Here is a 12,547-nt window from a genome sequence, read left to right as displayed (position 1 = left end):
AAGCGACCTCGTGTAGCTATCTAGTTAAAAGGAAGGACCTTCAACCTTAGCTAATATTTTCAGACAAATGAAAGCTGACGCATTGATGCGCTGATAGACAGTGTCAGTCAGATGATTTTAATCGCCACAATCCCTAGTGTGCACCAGAGGGCGCCATTTCCATATAAATGCCACAAACTGCATTCAACTCAATTTACAAATGAATCACTTAATCTCGGATAATAACGGTAGAATTCTGTTAGGACTAGAATGAAGAATTTCTTATAGTACCGGGACTAGAATGAGGTTTTATGATCGGACTAAGATTAGAATGATGACGTTATGATGGAGGGTGGGTTTATGATAGGCCGATGACTACAATGAGGGATTATGATAGAAATACGACTAAAATTAGGTTTTTGATAGGACTAGGATTAGGTTTTATGTTGAGATTATGAATAAAATGAGTAATTTATGATAAAATAGGACTAGAATTATGAATTAATGATAGGACTAGTGTAACAGATGCCAGCCTGTTTGGCTGCGCAAGTGCACGTTAGTAAACGTCTCTCTCTCAGCCTTATGAGCAGTGCTGAATGCCGGGTTGACTCTCTGGACTTTTAGCCCGGTTAGCAATCTCGACTCTCATTCTGAAGGTCCTTTGTTCGAGCCCAGCGCGGGGCAGGCTGAAACAGGCGGGTTACAAATGAATGAGGGATTATGATAGGCCTGGGGCTAGAACGAGGGATTATGATAGGACTAGGACTAGAATGAGGGTTTATGATAGGCCTATGGTTAGAATGAGGGATAATTATAGGACTAGAACTAGATTTGGCATTATGGTATGACTAAAATGGAGTTTATGATATGACTGGGACTTAAATGAGGCTTTATGTTAGGACTCGGGATAGAAATAGAGATTATAATGAGACTAGGACTAGAATTAGGCATCATGATCGGCCTAGGGCTAGAATGAAGGTTTAAAATAGGCCTAGGGCATGAATGAGGGATTATAATAGGAGTAGGACTTGAATGAAGGTTTATGATAGGCCTAGGGCTAGAATGTGGGATTATAATAGGACTAGGACTAGAATGAGGGTTTATGATAGTTTTGGGCCTAGAATGAGCGTTTATGACAGACCTAGGGCTACAATTAGGCATTATGATAGGACTAGCATCGGGCATTACGATTGGACTAAAATGAGGATTTATGATATGACTAGGGCTAAAGTGAGCATTTATGATTGGCATTGGCCTTGAAATAGGGATTATAATAGGACTGGGAATAGAATTACGCATTATGATAGGACTAGAGCTAGAATAAGGGTTTATGATATGATTAGGACTAAAATGAGGGTTTATGATAGGCCTAGGGCTACAATGAGGGATTATAATAAGACTAGGACTAGATTGAGGGATTATGATAGCCCTAGGACTAGAATGAGGGTCAGGATTCTGGCTAGAGTGAGATATTGGGCTAATCTTAGGGGTAATAAATAATGACATTTGGGATGTTATCATTTTAGTGAAATGTTCAAATTGGTCTACCTGCAGACAAGGCTCCGCCCACTTTGATGATTGACACATGCACAGTGTTGACATAACTACTGTTTGGGCTCACTATACTTGATGCCACCAACGTCAGCGGCAATCAAAGTGAAAGCATTTCGCAATGTGTATGCGTGCGCGTGTGTGTGTCAGCAGGAAATGAATGAGATTCTCCTGGTTGTGTGACCTTCAACCCCTCTGCAGTGTGTCCAACAGCTAGTGCCTGTCCAGAGGAGGCAAAATCTTTAACCTGTAAGGCAAAGTTTGTGTTGTCCAAGCAGGAAGTACAAATCCAAGTGGACACTTCCTGCGTGGACTGGAGCAGACACACTGCCGCACGCTGTTTGAAATGATTTTGTTGTGTGCAAATATGCCTGGAATGTTCTTATATAAGCACCATTGTTTGTGGAGACAAATGAGAGGTGACACGGCGCTACGCTCCACTCTGCACACCTAACACACCGCAACAATTTCACTTCATCAAGATCAAAAATTGGTTACAGTCCACTTAAATTATGCAGCAAAAAATAAAAGCCTTTCCACAAGTATTAAAATAAACAAGTGCACCTAAGTACATTGTCATGTATGTATGTATCTATATACAGTATATCTGCATTTACGTATGTGTGAATGAATTTATTTATGTATCTATGTATGTGGAGCATGTTGTTAATAATTATGATTATAATTATTTATAATTGTAGATTTTTTTTGATGAATTTAAATGTATTTTCAATGTACGAGGACACACTGAAAGAACAGGTCACAAAACAAATTGTAGCATGGATGAAATGGAGCAAAGCACGCGCATTCACCATGCGATTGTGACCGGCTCAACATTATGCACAGTCGATGAGCCGCTCTGACAGAGCAGCGGCTGGTCAACTTTCTACGCCAGGAAGGCACGTGACTTACAAAACCGGGAGGACGTTTGAGGATTAAACGAGCTCCGCTTCTTCCTGCTCCTTTTCAGACACGCTGAATTGTGCAAACCACGTGATGTTCCTTAACGTAACTTGTTCAACATGTTCAAAAACAAAAAAAAACATGACCGCGGCCAATCAGACCTGTTTAGCCGTTCCTCTCGCTCGTTTCCAGGCAGAGGACGCCTCTTCCAGGAATCACGGAGCGCTACGAAGTGAAAGTGACGCACACGTCATGTGACTGTCACCCTCTGCTGATGATGCTACAGGCTAGTGCTACTAGCTTACCTTCACTTCCTGCTTGCATCCTAGTATGTCTTGTCTGGAGCACCTGAAAGCACCGCAGGTTTGTTTACACTCAAGATAGCAGTAAATGATTAAACAAACAAAGGAATTAGTGTTTGGTCATTAAAACGAGTCAGCGAATGAGGTACCAGTACAAGTGTGAGCGCTAATTAGCTGCAGGATGGGCGCTCTCGGGAACAGGAAGAGCAGACAGGAAACGGATGTCTTCCTTGGCGTTGTTTTTGTTTTTCTGGGGCTTGTGTTTCGAAATGAAAAGACAAACAGCAGGCCGTCTTTTTGTCAGCTCATTCACTGATTGGCTGCTTACATCCGTCCGCAGGTTTCCATCCCCTGCGTCCCGCCGTAGGCAGAGCAGAGCAGATGCAAAACTAATGGGACACGAGTGTCCTGTGCCTCCTAGAGCAACAGTGAAGCACTGAGTCAGGTGTCGTCTTTTGGCATCCTGCACAGGAAGTTGACCGTGTCCAATCATGTCCCCTGAGGTGCACTGAAATATTCCCAACATACTTTCATCTCAAGTGTCGTGAAGGACACGGCCGGCTTTTCCCGCCAAAGAGAGCGAGACAAAACCAAAATACATCAGCGGTCCAGTCCTGTCTCCCTACGGAAAGCAGAGGTCTATTTTTAGAGCAGACTTTTTGTTTTATGTTTGGTCTCAGCCGCTAATTAGCGCCTTCCTGCTATTAGCATCTAGCATGTAGCAACTTCTTGGTCTTTGTAGAGACCCCCATGAGCTGGTGTACCTAATCAAGCGCCACAACATTCCATCCTTCCTCCATGGCGAAAGTAGAAGAAGGCTAAAGGTCACACAGGAAGCAAGAACATTATTCATGCCGACTTCCTGTCACATGACATGGACAATTTGGAGCAGCAGGAAGCAGCTGTTGGTTTCTTCCCCAGCTGGGAACAATCCCTGATGGCTGCCAGCGGATCTTTATCTGCCACCACGTCCTCTTTCCTACCGCACAATTAATGGCGACCAGCGTCCGCAGAGTGCAGGTGAGAGGTTATCACAGGTCACACAGGAAAAGGAGGAGCTGCTTCCTCTGTTGCGCTAACACTCCTGGATGCTAATATTCCTAAACGCTAACACACATGGATGCTAATATTCCTAAAAGCTAACACACCTGGATGTTAATATTCCTAAAAGCTAACATTTAGTGAAGGAATAAAAAATGAGGCTAAACTAGGACCATGAGGTAAAAAAAGTGACAAACATTTTACTCTATTACCATTTTAACCAACAAAACTTTCCTAGCATTTAGCTTGTTAGCTCCCTCCCAACATGCGAGAGCACCACCTTGGTTGCTCATGGACTGAGCACATGTCGTGTGAAGAGTTATTATCAGTTAGGCTCTTAAAGTATACTAATTGATAAATGAAAAATGAGCATGTGTCACGTATTAGTACTACTACTACTACTACATACAGGCTTTTATGCTGCAAGGCCCCCCACCCCGTAGCGTAAAATTTAACTGATCCATGTCACGTGACCACCACGGACCATCACATATTACTGCAACCTACTTTTTATAAATCTTAAATTTTTCACATGAATACCAGATATTTGATTGATTTCAGAATTTTAACTTTAACCTGATCAGGACTGAAGTTGGTCAAAAGATATAAAAAATATTTGTCACGTTTTATTGGGATAAAAATGCCAAAAAAGTCACGAGTGTCATTGTATCAAGACAAAACAATGCCAAAGTCATAGGTTTCGGTATTTGCTTAAAAAAATGCCAGAAAAGTAATTGGTATGGGTATTGTATCGAAATAAAATGCCCCAAAAAGTAATCGTATTTGTGTAAAAAAAAAAAAAATACAGAAAAAGTCTTCGGTATCGGTATTGTTAAAATATATCATTGGTATTGTACCAAATCAAAATGCCAAAATATCATTGGTATCATCCATCCATCCATGCATTTTCTATGCCGCTTATCCTTACTAGAGTCGCAGGTATGCTGGAGCCTATCCCAGCTGACTTCGAGCGAGAGGCGGGGTACACCCTGGACTGGTCGATCATTGGTATCGGTATAGTATTTATTTATTTGTTTATTTTAAAGCCAAAATATTCATTGGTCCCCTCCATGAATCACCACCTTACCGTGGTGGAGGGGTTTGTGTGCCCGAGTGATCCTAGGAGCTATGTTGTCTGGGGCTATATGCCCCTGGTAGGGTCTCCCAAGGCAAACAGGTCCTGGGTGACGGGCCAGACCAAGAGTGATTCAGAAGATCCGTATGAACAAACACACGAGGAGAGACCGCACCTCGCCCGGAAGTGGGATACCGGGGCCTCACCCTGGAGCCAGGCCTGGGGGAGGGGCTCGCAGGCGAGCGTCTGGTGGTCGGGCTTTCACCCGTGGGACCCGGCCAGGCTCAGCCCGAAGAAGCCACACGGGATCTCCCCCCCGTAGACCCACCACCTGCGGTGGGTGGCGTTTTGGGTGGCGGTCGAGGGCGGGCACCTAGGCGACCTGGTCTTCGGCGGCCAAATCTGGTTCTTGGGACATGGAACGTCACTTCTCTGGCGGGGAAGGAGCCCGAACTTGTGGGAGAGGTTGAGACATTCTGACTAGATATAGTCGGACTCACCTCGACCCACGGTTTGGGTTCTGGATCCAAACTCCTCGAGAGGGGCTTGACCTTGTTCTACTCTGGAGTTGCTGCAGGGGAGAGGCGGCGAGCTGGTGTGGGCTTATTAATAGCCCCCAGGCTCGGTGCCTCTGTGTTGGAGTCATCCCCGGTGAACGAGAGGGTCATTTCCCTACGCCTTCGGGCTGGGGAAAGGGTCCTGACTGTCGTTTGTGCGTACGCGCCAAACGGCAGTTCAGAGTACCCAGCCTTCCTGGAGTCCATCAGAGGGGTGCTGGAGAGCACCCCAACTGGTGACTCTGTCGTTTTACTGGGAGACTTCAACGCCCATGTGAGCAATGACAGTGTGACCTGGAGGGGCGTGATTGGTAGGAACGGCCTCCCCGATCTGAACCCGTGTGGTGTGATGTTGTTGGACTTCTGTGCGAACCACAGTTTGTCCATCACAAACACCATGTTCCAACATAATGATGTCCATAAGTGCACATGGCACCAGGACACCCTAGGCCGCAGGTCTATGATCGACTTTGTAGTCGTACCATCACACCTGCGTCCGCATGTTTTGGACACACGGTTAAAGAGAGGGGCTGAGCTGTCAACTGATCACCACCTGGTGATGAGTTGGATTAGATGGCGGGGGAGGATGCCGGACAGACCCGGGAGACCCAAACGTGTAGTGAGGGTGTGCTGGGAACGTTTGGCAGAGTCTCCTGTTCGTCGAGTCTTCAGCTCTCACCTCCGGCAGAGCTTCTTCTGTATCCCGGGGGAGGACGAGGATATCGAGTCCGAATGGGCTCTATTCCGTGCCTCCATTGCTGAGGCAGCCGATCGGAGCTGCGGCCGCAAGGTGGTCGGTGCCAGTCGTGGCGGCAAGCCCCGCACCCGATGGACACCAGAGGTCAGGGCTGCCGTCAAGCTGAAGAAGGAGTCGTATCGAGCATGGATGGCTTGTGGGACTCCTGAAGCAGCTGACGGGTACCGGCAGGCCAAGCGGCACGCGGCTTCGGCGGTGGTCGAGGCAAAAACTCGGGTGTGGGAGGAGTTCGGTGAGGCCATGGAACACGACTTTCGGTCGGCCTCGAAGAGGTTCTGGCAAACCGTCCGGCGCCTCAGAAAGGGGAAGCAGTGCCCGGTCCACACTGTTTACAGTGGGGACGGGAGCCTGCTGACCTCGACTGAGGATATAGTTGGGCGGTGGAAGGAATACTTTGAGGCCCTTCTCAATCCCACTGACATACAGTCAAACCTGTCTTAGCGGCCACCTTTATGGAAGGGCCACCTGCCTATAGCAGCCACTGAAAAATCCCCCCCAGCAAATTTACATGTTATAGACCCTGTGTATAGCAGTCACCTGTCCAACGCAGCCAGCAGCCACCCATTTTGTCTCCCTTGGTCAATATCTGACTGCATATAGCAGCCAAATTACCAACTCAAGTAGAAGATTCATGCACGAAAAAGTTTTGTTTTTCAATCAATGAAGGCGTCGTGTGTAGACTTTAATTACTGAGTCCTAGCTCAGTCACAATCATTCACAAGATCCACACAAACTGTCAGTTGTTCCACATAAAAAAGCCGTCTTCTTTTGAGCTTGCTATTTCCTGGTCAAACATGTAACTTTAAGAGCATTTGCACCAAAACATTACCGCAAAGTAGGCTGGGAACAGGACGTGCTCCCAGCGACGCTACAATAAAAAAAAAACATATGCTAGCATGCATGCGGCAGTGGGAGCAAAACTGAGTTCGGTTGTACTTAACTGAAGTATTTTATCAGTTATCAGTTATTATTAAGCCTCTAGCTTCCTTTTAGTAAGTAAAAACCTTGGCTATGATTGCACTACATTGTCATGTAGAACTACAAAGTACACTTGGAAGAACAAGAGGTGAATAAATGTATTGCAACTGATGTGAAACTGATGAGGGGTAGGATTAAATAAGCTTTGCTTCTTCCTACTCCTTTTTGGACATGCAAAATTGTGAATTGTACTATGTGATGTGCTACTGTTTGACTCATGCATGTTCAGGATTAAAACCATGAACCATGATAATAACAAGCCTAGTAGTGCTGTACAACTTTTATCCGCAGTCCGCAGTGCCATCTACTGGTCAACATTATTATTATTATTTTTTTCCCTTTTTTTTCTTTTTTTTCCTCTACATTTTCCTCTAACATTCAAACAGGATGCCAACCTGTCTATAGAGGCCACCTGTCTATAGCGGCCACTTTTGCAGACTCCCTCTAGTGGCCGCTATAGACAAGTTTGACTGTACCTTCAATAGAGGAAGCAGAGACTGAGGATAGGAACGCGGACAGTTCCATCACCGTGGCTGAGGTATCTGGGGTAGTCAAAATGCTCCCCAGTGGCAAAGCTCCAGGGGTGAACGAGTTTCGCCCTGAATTCCTCAAGGCTCTGGATGTTGCGGGACTGTCTTGGCTGACACGTCTCTTCAACATTGCGTGGAAGTCGGGAACAGTACCTCTGGATTGGCAGACTGTGGTGGTGGTCCCCCTTTTCAAGAAGGGTGACCGGAGGGTGTGTTCCAACTATAGGGGGATCACACTCCTCAGCCTCCCTGGGAAAGTCTATTCCAGGGTGCTGGAGAGAAGGGTACGACCATTAAGGGTACGAACCTCGGCTACAGGAGGTGCAATGTGGTTTTCATCCTGGTCGCGGAATACTGGACCAGCTCTACACCCTTGCAAGGGTCCTGGAGGGTACTTGGGAGTTTGCCCAACCGGTCTACACGTGCTTTGTGGACCTGGAAAAGGCATTCGGCCGTGTCCCTCGCGGTGTCCTGTGGGGGGTGCTCAGGGAGTATGGGATTGGTGGCGCGCTACTACGTGCCATTCAGTCCTTGTACAACCAGAGCAGGAGCCTGGTTTGCATTGCCAGTAGTAAGTCAAGCCTGTTTCCGGTGAACGTTGGCCTCCGCCAAGGCTGCCCTTTGTCACCGATTCTGTTTATAATTTTCATGGACAGAATTTCTAGGCGCAGCCAAGGTGTCGAGGGAGTCCAGTTCGGGGGCACTAGGATCTCATCTCTGCTATTTGCAGACGATGTGGTCCTGATGGCCTCATCGGGCTGTGACCTGCAGCGTTTACTGGGACGGTTTGCATCTGAGTGTGAAGCTTCTGGGGTGAGACTCAGCACCTCCAAATCGGAGGCCATGGTTCTCAGTCGGAAAAGGGTGGATTGCTCCCTCCGGGTTGGGAATGAGGTCCTGCCCCAGGTGGAGGAGTTCAAGTATCTCGGGGTCTTGTTCACGAGTGAGGGAAGGTTGGAGCGTGAGGTCGCTAGGTGGATCGGTGCAGCGTCTGCAGTAATGCGGTCGCTGTACCGGACCGTCGTGGTGAAAAGAGAGCTGAGCCGGAAGGCAAAGCTCTCAATTTACCGTTCGATCTACCCTCACCTATGGTCATGAGCGTTGGGTCATGACCGAAAGAACGAGATCGCGGATACAAGCGGCTGCAATGAGTTTTCTTTGTAGGGTAGCGGGACTCACCCCAAGAGACAGGGTGAGGAGCTCGGTTATCCGGGAGGAGCTCAGAGTAGAGCCGCTGCTCCTTCACATCGAGAGGAGACAGCTGAGGTGGCTCGGGCATCTTGTCCGGATGCCTCCTGGACGCCTCCCTGGTGAGGTGTTTCGGGCATGCCCAGCCAGGAGAAGGCCCCGGGGAAGACCTAGTACACGCTGGAGGGATTATGTCTCACAGCTGGCCTGGGAACGCCTTGGTGTCCTCCCGGTGGAGCTGGAGAAGGTGGTCGGGGACCGGGAAGTCTGGGCTTCCCTACTGAGACTGCTGCCCCCGCGACCCGGACCCGGATAAGCGGAGGAAAATGGAATGGAATGGAATATTCATTGCTATTGTATAAAAATAAAATGCAAAAAAAATCATCTGCATTGGTACTGAAAAAAATGCCAAAAAAGTCATCAGCACTGAAAAAAATTGTCCCCTGAGGGGAATTGAAGAGTTTTGCAAAAGAATGCAAAACTTTTGCGAGACACTTTTGTATTTACATCAAGAGCATTGTACGTCCGTGTTCAGACCGGATGTTTTAAAAATTAAGAGCAGCACCTTCGTTGAGTTTCTGGTGTGACTGATATGTTTACTTACAGGACCAGCACTGCACACAAGTGAAAGAAGCCCATATATGGCTAATCAGTGTATTTCCTTTCAAGTACTAGTACTCAAAGAGATGTTTCCAGCAACACCAGCTCGGACGGGATGTTAGCATTTTATTTTCAAAAGACGAGCTGAATAACCATCGCGGAGTTGAAAACTTGTTCTTATAGTTACAGTATCACTTTATACTTCTACAATTGTGCAGTAAAAGATGCGGAAGTGCTGGAGACGGAAATTAAATGATGCATTTCCTCCTGATTTTCGCTATGTGGAGGCAAGCTATGACCGGAAAACTTTGCGTTCTCTCGCAAAAATACGTCTTTTTAAAAAAAAAATTACCCATCAATTTTTCTTCTCCATGCCCCCTCTGGGGCTCCGTAGTGGTCATTGGTATTGTATCAGCATAAAATGCCATAAAATTCATCCATATTGTCACTTCAAAAAATTTCCAGAAAGTAATCTGGATTGATATAAACAAAAATGCCATAAAAGTAATTTATTGGTATAAAAAAAAAAGTCATATAAAAAAAAAAAAAATTGGCAAAACAGTCATGAGTACTGTATCAAATAAAAAAGTGTGGTATCGCCCATCACTATTAAGTAGAAATGTGTCATAAGGGTCACAGGAAGTGATAAAAAGCCTGTAGGGGGAGCACAGAGCTAATGATTGATCCTCCATGTTGAATGATTCATTAAAGGAATGTTAGCTAAACCTGCTAACTGCCCAAACAAAGACATCCTCTTTTACCATCAAAACATCGTCTTTGCACGTGTGTGTGTGTGAGAGAGGATTCAGACAGGTGTGTGTGTGTGTGTGGGGGGGGGTTGTTCTGCTAGGCTCATCATGGCCTCATGACCGTCATGCCAACTCACCCGCTGACAGGATTCCCACGATGGGCGGGGTGAAAGGTCACTGGCAGACGGATGTAAGGAGGAAGTGAAATGAAAGTGAAGATGATGATGATGATTTCAGGCTCAGCGGGAGGCGGGTGGAAGGTGTTTTAGCTTTAGCCCCACGTTCATGTTGACTTGTTGTTGCTGAAGTCACATGACTCTACTTATCATCAATGTTTAGACTGGAAAGTTCTCGTGTGGGTGTTGAAGATTTACAACATGGTCATGTGACCACACACACACACACACACACACACACACAGTTTAAGTGACAGCAGCATGTGGCAGAGAAAGCAACATGGCCGACAGCGCAAGCGGCCGTGACGTCGTCGTCACAGAGAAGACGACCAGAAGACACTTTGGCCTTTGACCTCTCCTATGCTCACTTCCTCCTCAGATGACCTCTGAACTCATGGCTGATTGTGTGGGCGGGGGCAAAGCAGTTGAACTGATTTTGGTCGTTTCCATCAAAGGCCGACCTCCCACAAGGCCTGATGATCATGTTGATCCTGTCTCCTCTTGGAGGACGGACACGCGGTCCTCATCATCCCAGACAAGCTGGGAAACAGACGGGGGCGGGGTCAGAGGTTACAGAGGGTGACGGAGTGATGACAGGTGTGTGTGTGTGTTCTTCATGCGCGTCCTCTTCACGCCTCAGATGTCCATCTTCTCTGTCCTGTCACGTCTCCATGTGGACTTTGTCTGCCCATGGTACGCCGTCTCACTTAGCGCGTTAGCATGTGAGCAACTCACGCACACACACACACACACACACACACACACACACAGAGGGAAAGCGTGACAGTAAACACGAACAAAACCTCCACTGTCTGACTTTTGAACACTTGGCGCAACGCTTTGTTTGACCCAGGCCAGTTACAGTTGTCATGGCAACAAGAAAGCAAAAGTAAAAGCAAACAAAGAAAACGTTTACAAAGAAGGTGGCAAAGTAAAACATATATACAGTATATATATTTTTTCATGAAATTACTATAATTTTCCGATAACCGTTTTTTTGTTTTATAATTTGTTTTAAAATTTTACCACCTTTTTTTTTGTTTTGTTCTTTTTTTACCTAAAATGGTCGTGTGGCTTGTAAGACGCAGGACGTGACCATTTGTGTTTGAGGGGAACTAGTTGTCATAAAGAGAAACACTCACTCTCATAAACAGGAAGTCAATTCATGTAACACACACACATTAAAACGTTAACGTTAACACACATTAACGTTGACTGATTAACATTTTTTTAATTAATTTTTTAAATTTGTATTTGCTGATGACCATTTAAAAAATATTTTTACATTTTTTTAAACGTTTTTTTACTTACACCTTTTTGCTTAAAATGGTCATGTGACTTCTAAGATGCAGGAAGTGACCACTTGTGTTTAAAGGGGGAAACTAGTTGTAAATAGACACACTTCATAAACAGAAAGTTCATGTCAATTGATGTAAAACACACACATTAAAATAACATTACTGATGGCCATTTCTAAAATGTATTACATTTTTCAAAATTGTAATTTGCTGATGACACTAAAAAATAAAATAAATACTAAATAATTTTACTTTTTTTTTTAAAACCTAAAATGGTCATGTGACTAGCAAAGATGCAGGAAGTGACTGCTTGTGTTTATAGAGAGAACAAAGTTGTAAATACTTGTAGAAAGGTCTTGTAAACAGGAAGTTCTTGTCAATTCTTGTAACACACATTAAAATAATGTTGACTAATGACCTTTTTTAAAAAGTTGTATTTATTTTTTTTTGTTTTAATCATATTTTCTGATGACCATGTTTTAAAAGATTAAATTATTTTAAACTAATAATCATAAATTGTTGTTTTTTGCAAAGGGCCTTTTTCCCTAAAATAGTCATAGAAACACTTATTCTTATTATTACACACAGGAAGTTTGTGTCAATTCTTAAACACACACATTAAAATGTTGACTGAGGACCATTTTTAAAATTTATAATTATTTTAAATACCCTTTTTTATGGATAATTTTTTTTAGCGGACGACCTTTTTACCTTAAATTGTCACAGAAACACTTATTCTTCTAACAGGAAGTTCATGACAATCCATGTAACACAGATACAGAGTGGTCCATGTTGATTTTCTCATTTATTTATGAAAAATATATTTGTTGAAAATATATACATATATATATATATATATATAT

This window comes from Dunckerocampus dactyliophorus, chromosome 12 (assembly GCF_027744805.1).
Source record: "Dunckerocampus dactyliophorus isolate RoL2022-P2 chromosome 12, RoL_Ddac_1.1, whole genome shotgun sequence".
Lineage (NCBI taxonomy): Eukaryota > Metazoa > Chordata > Actinopteri > Syngnathiformes > Syngnathidae > Dunckerocampus > Dunckerocampus dactyliophorus.
Note: the sequence above shows the minus strand (reverse complement) of the source record.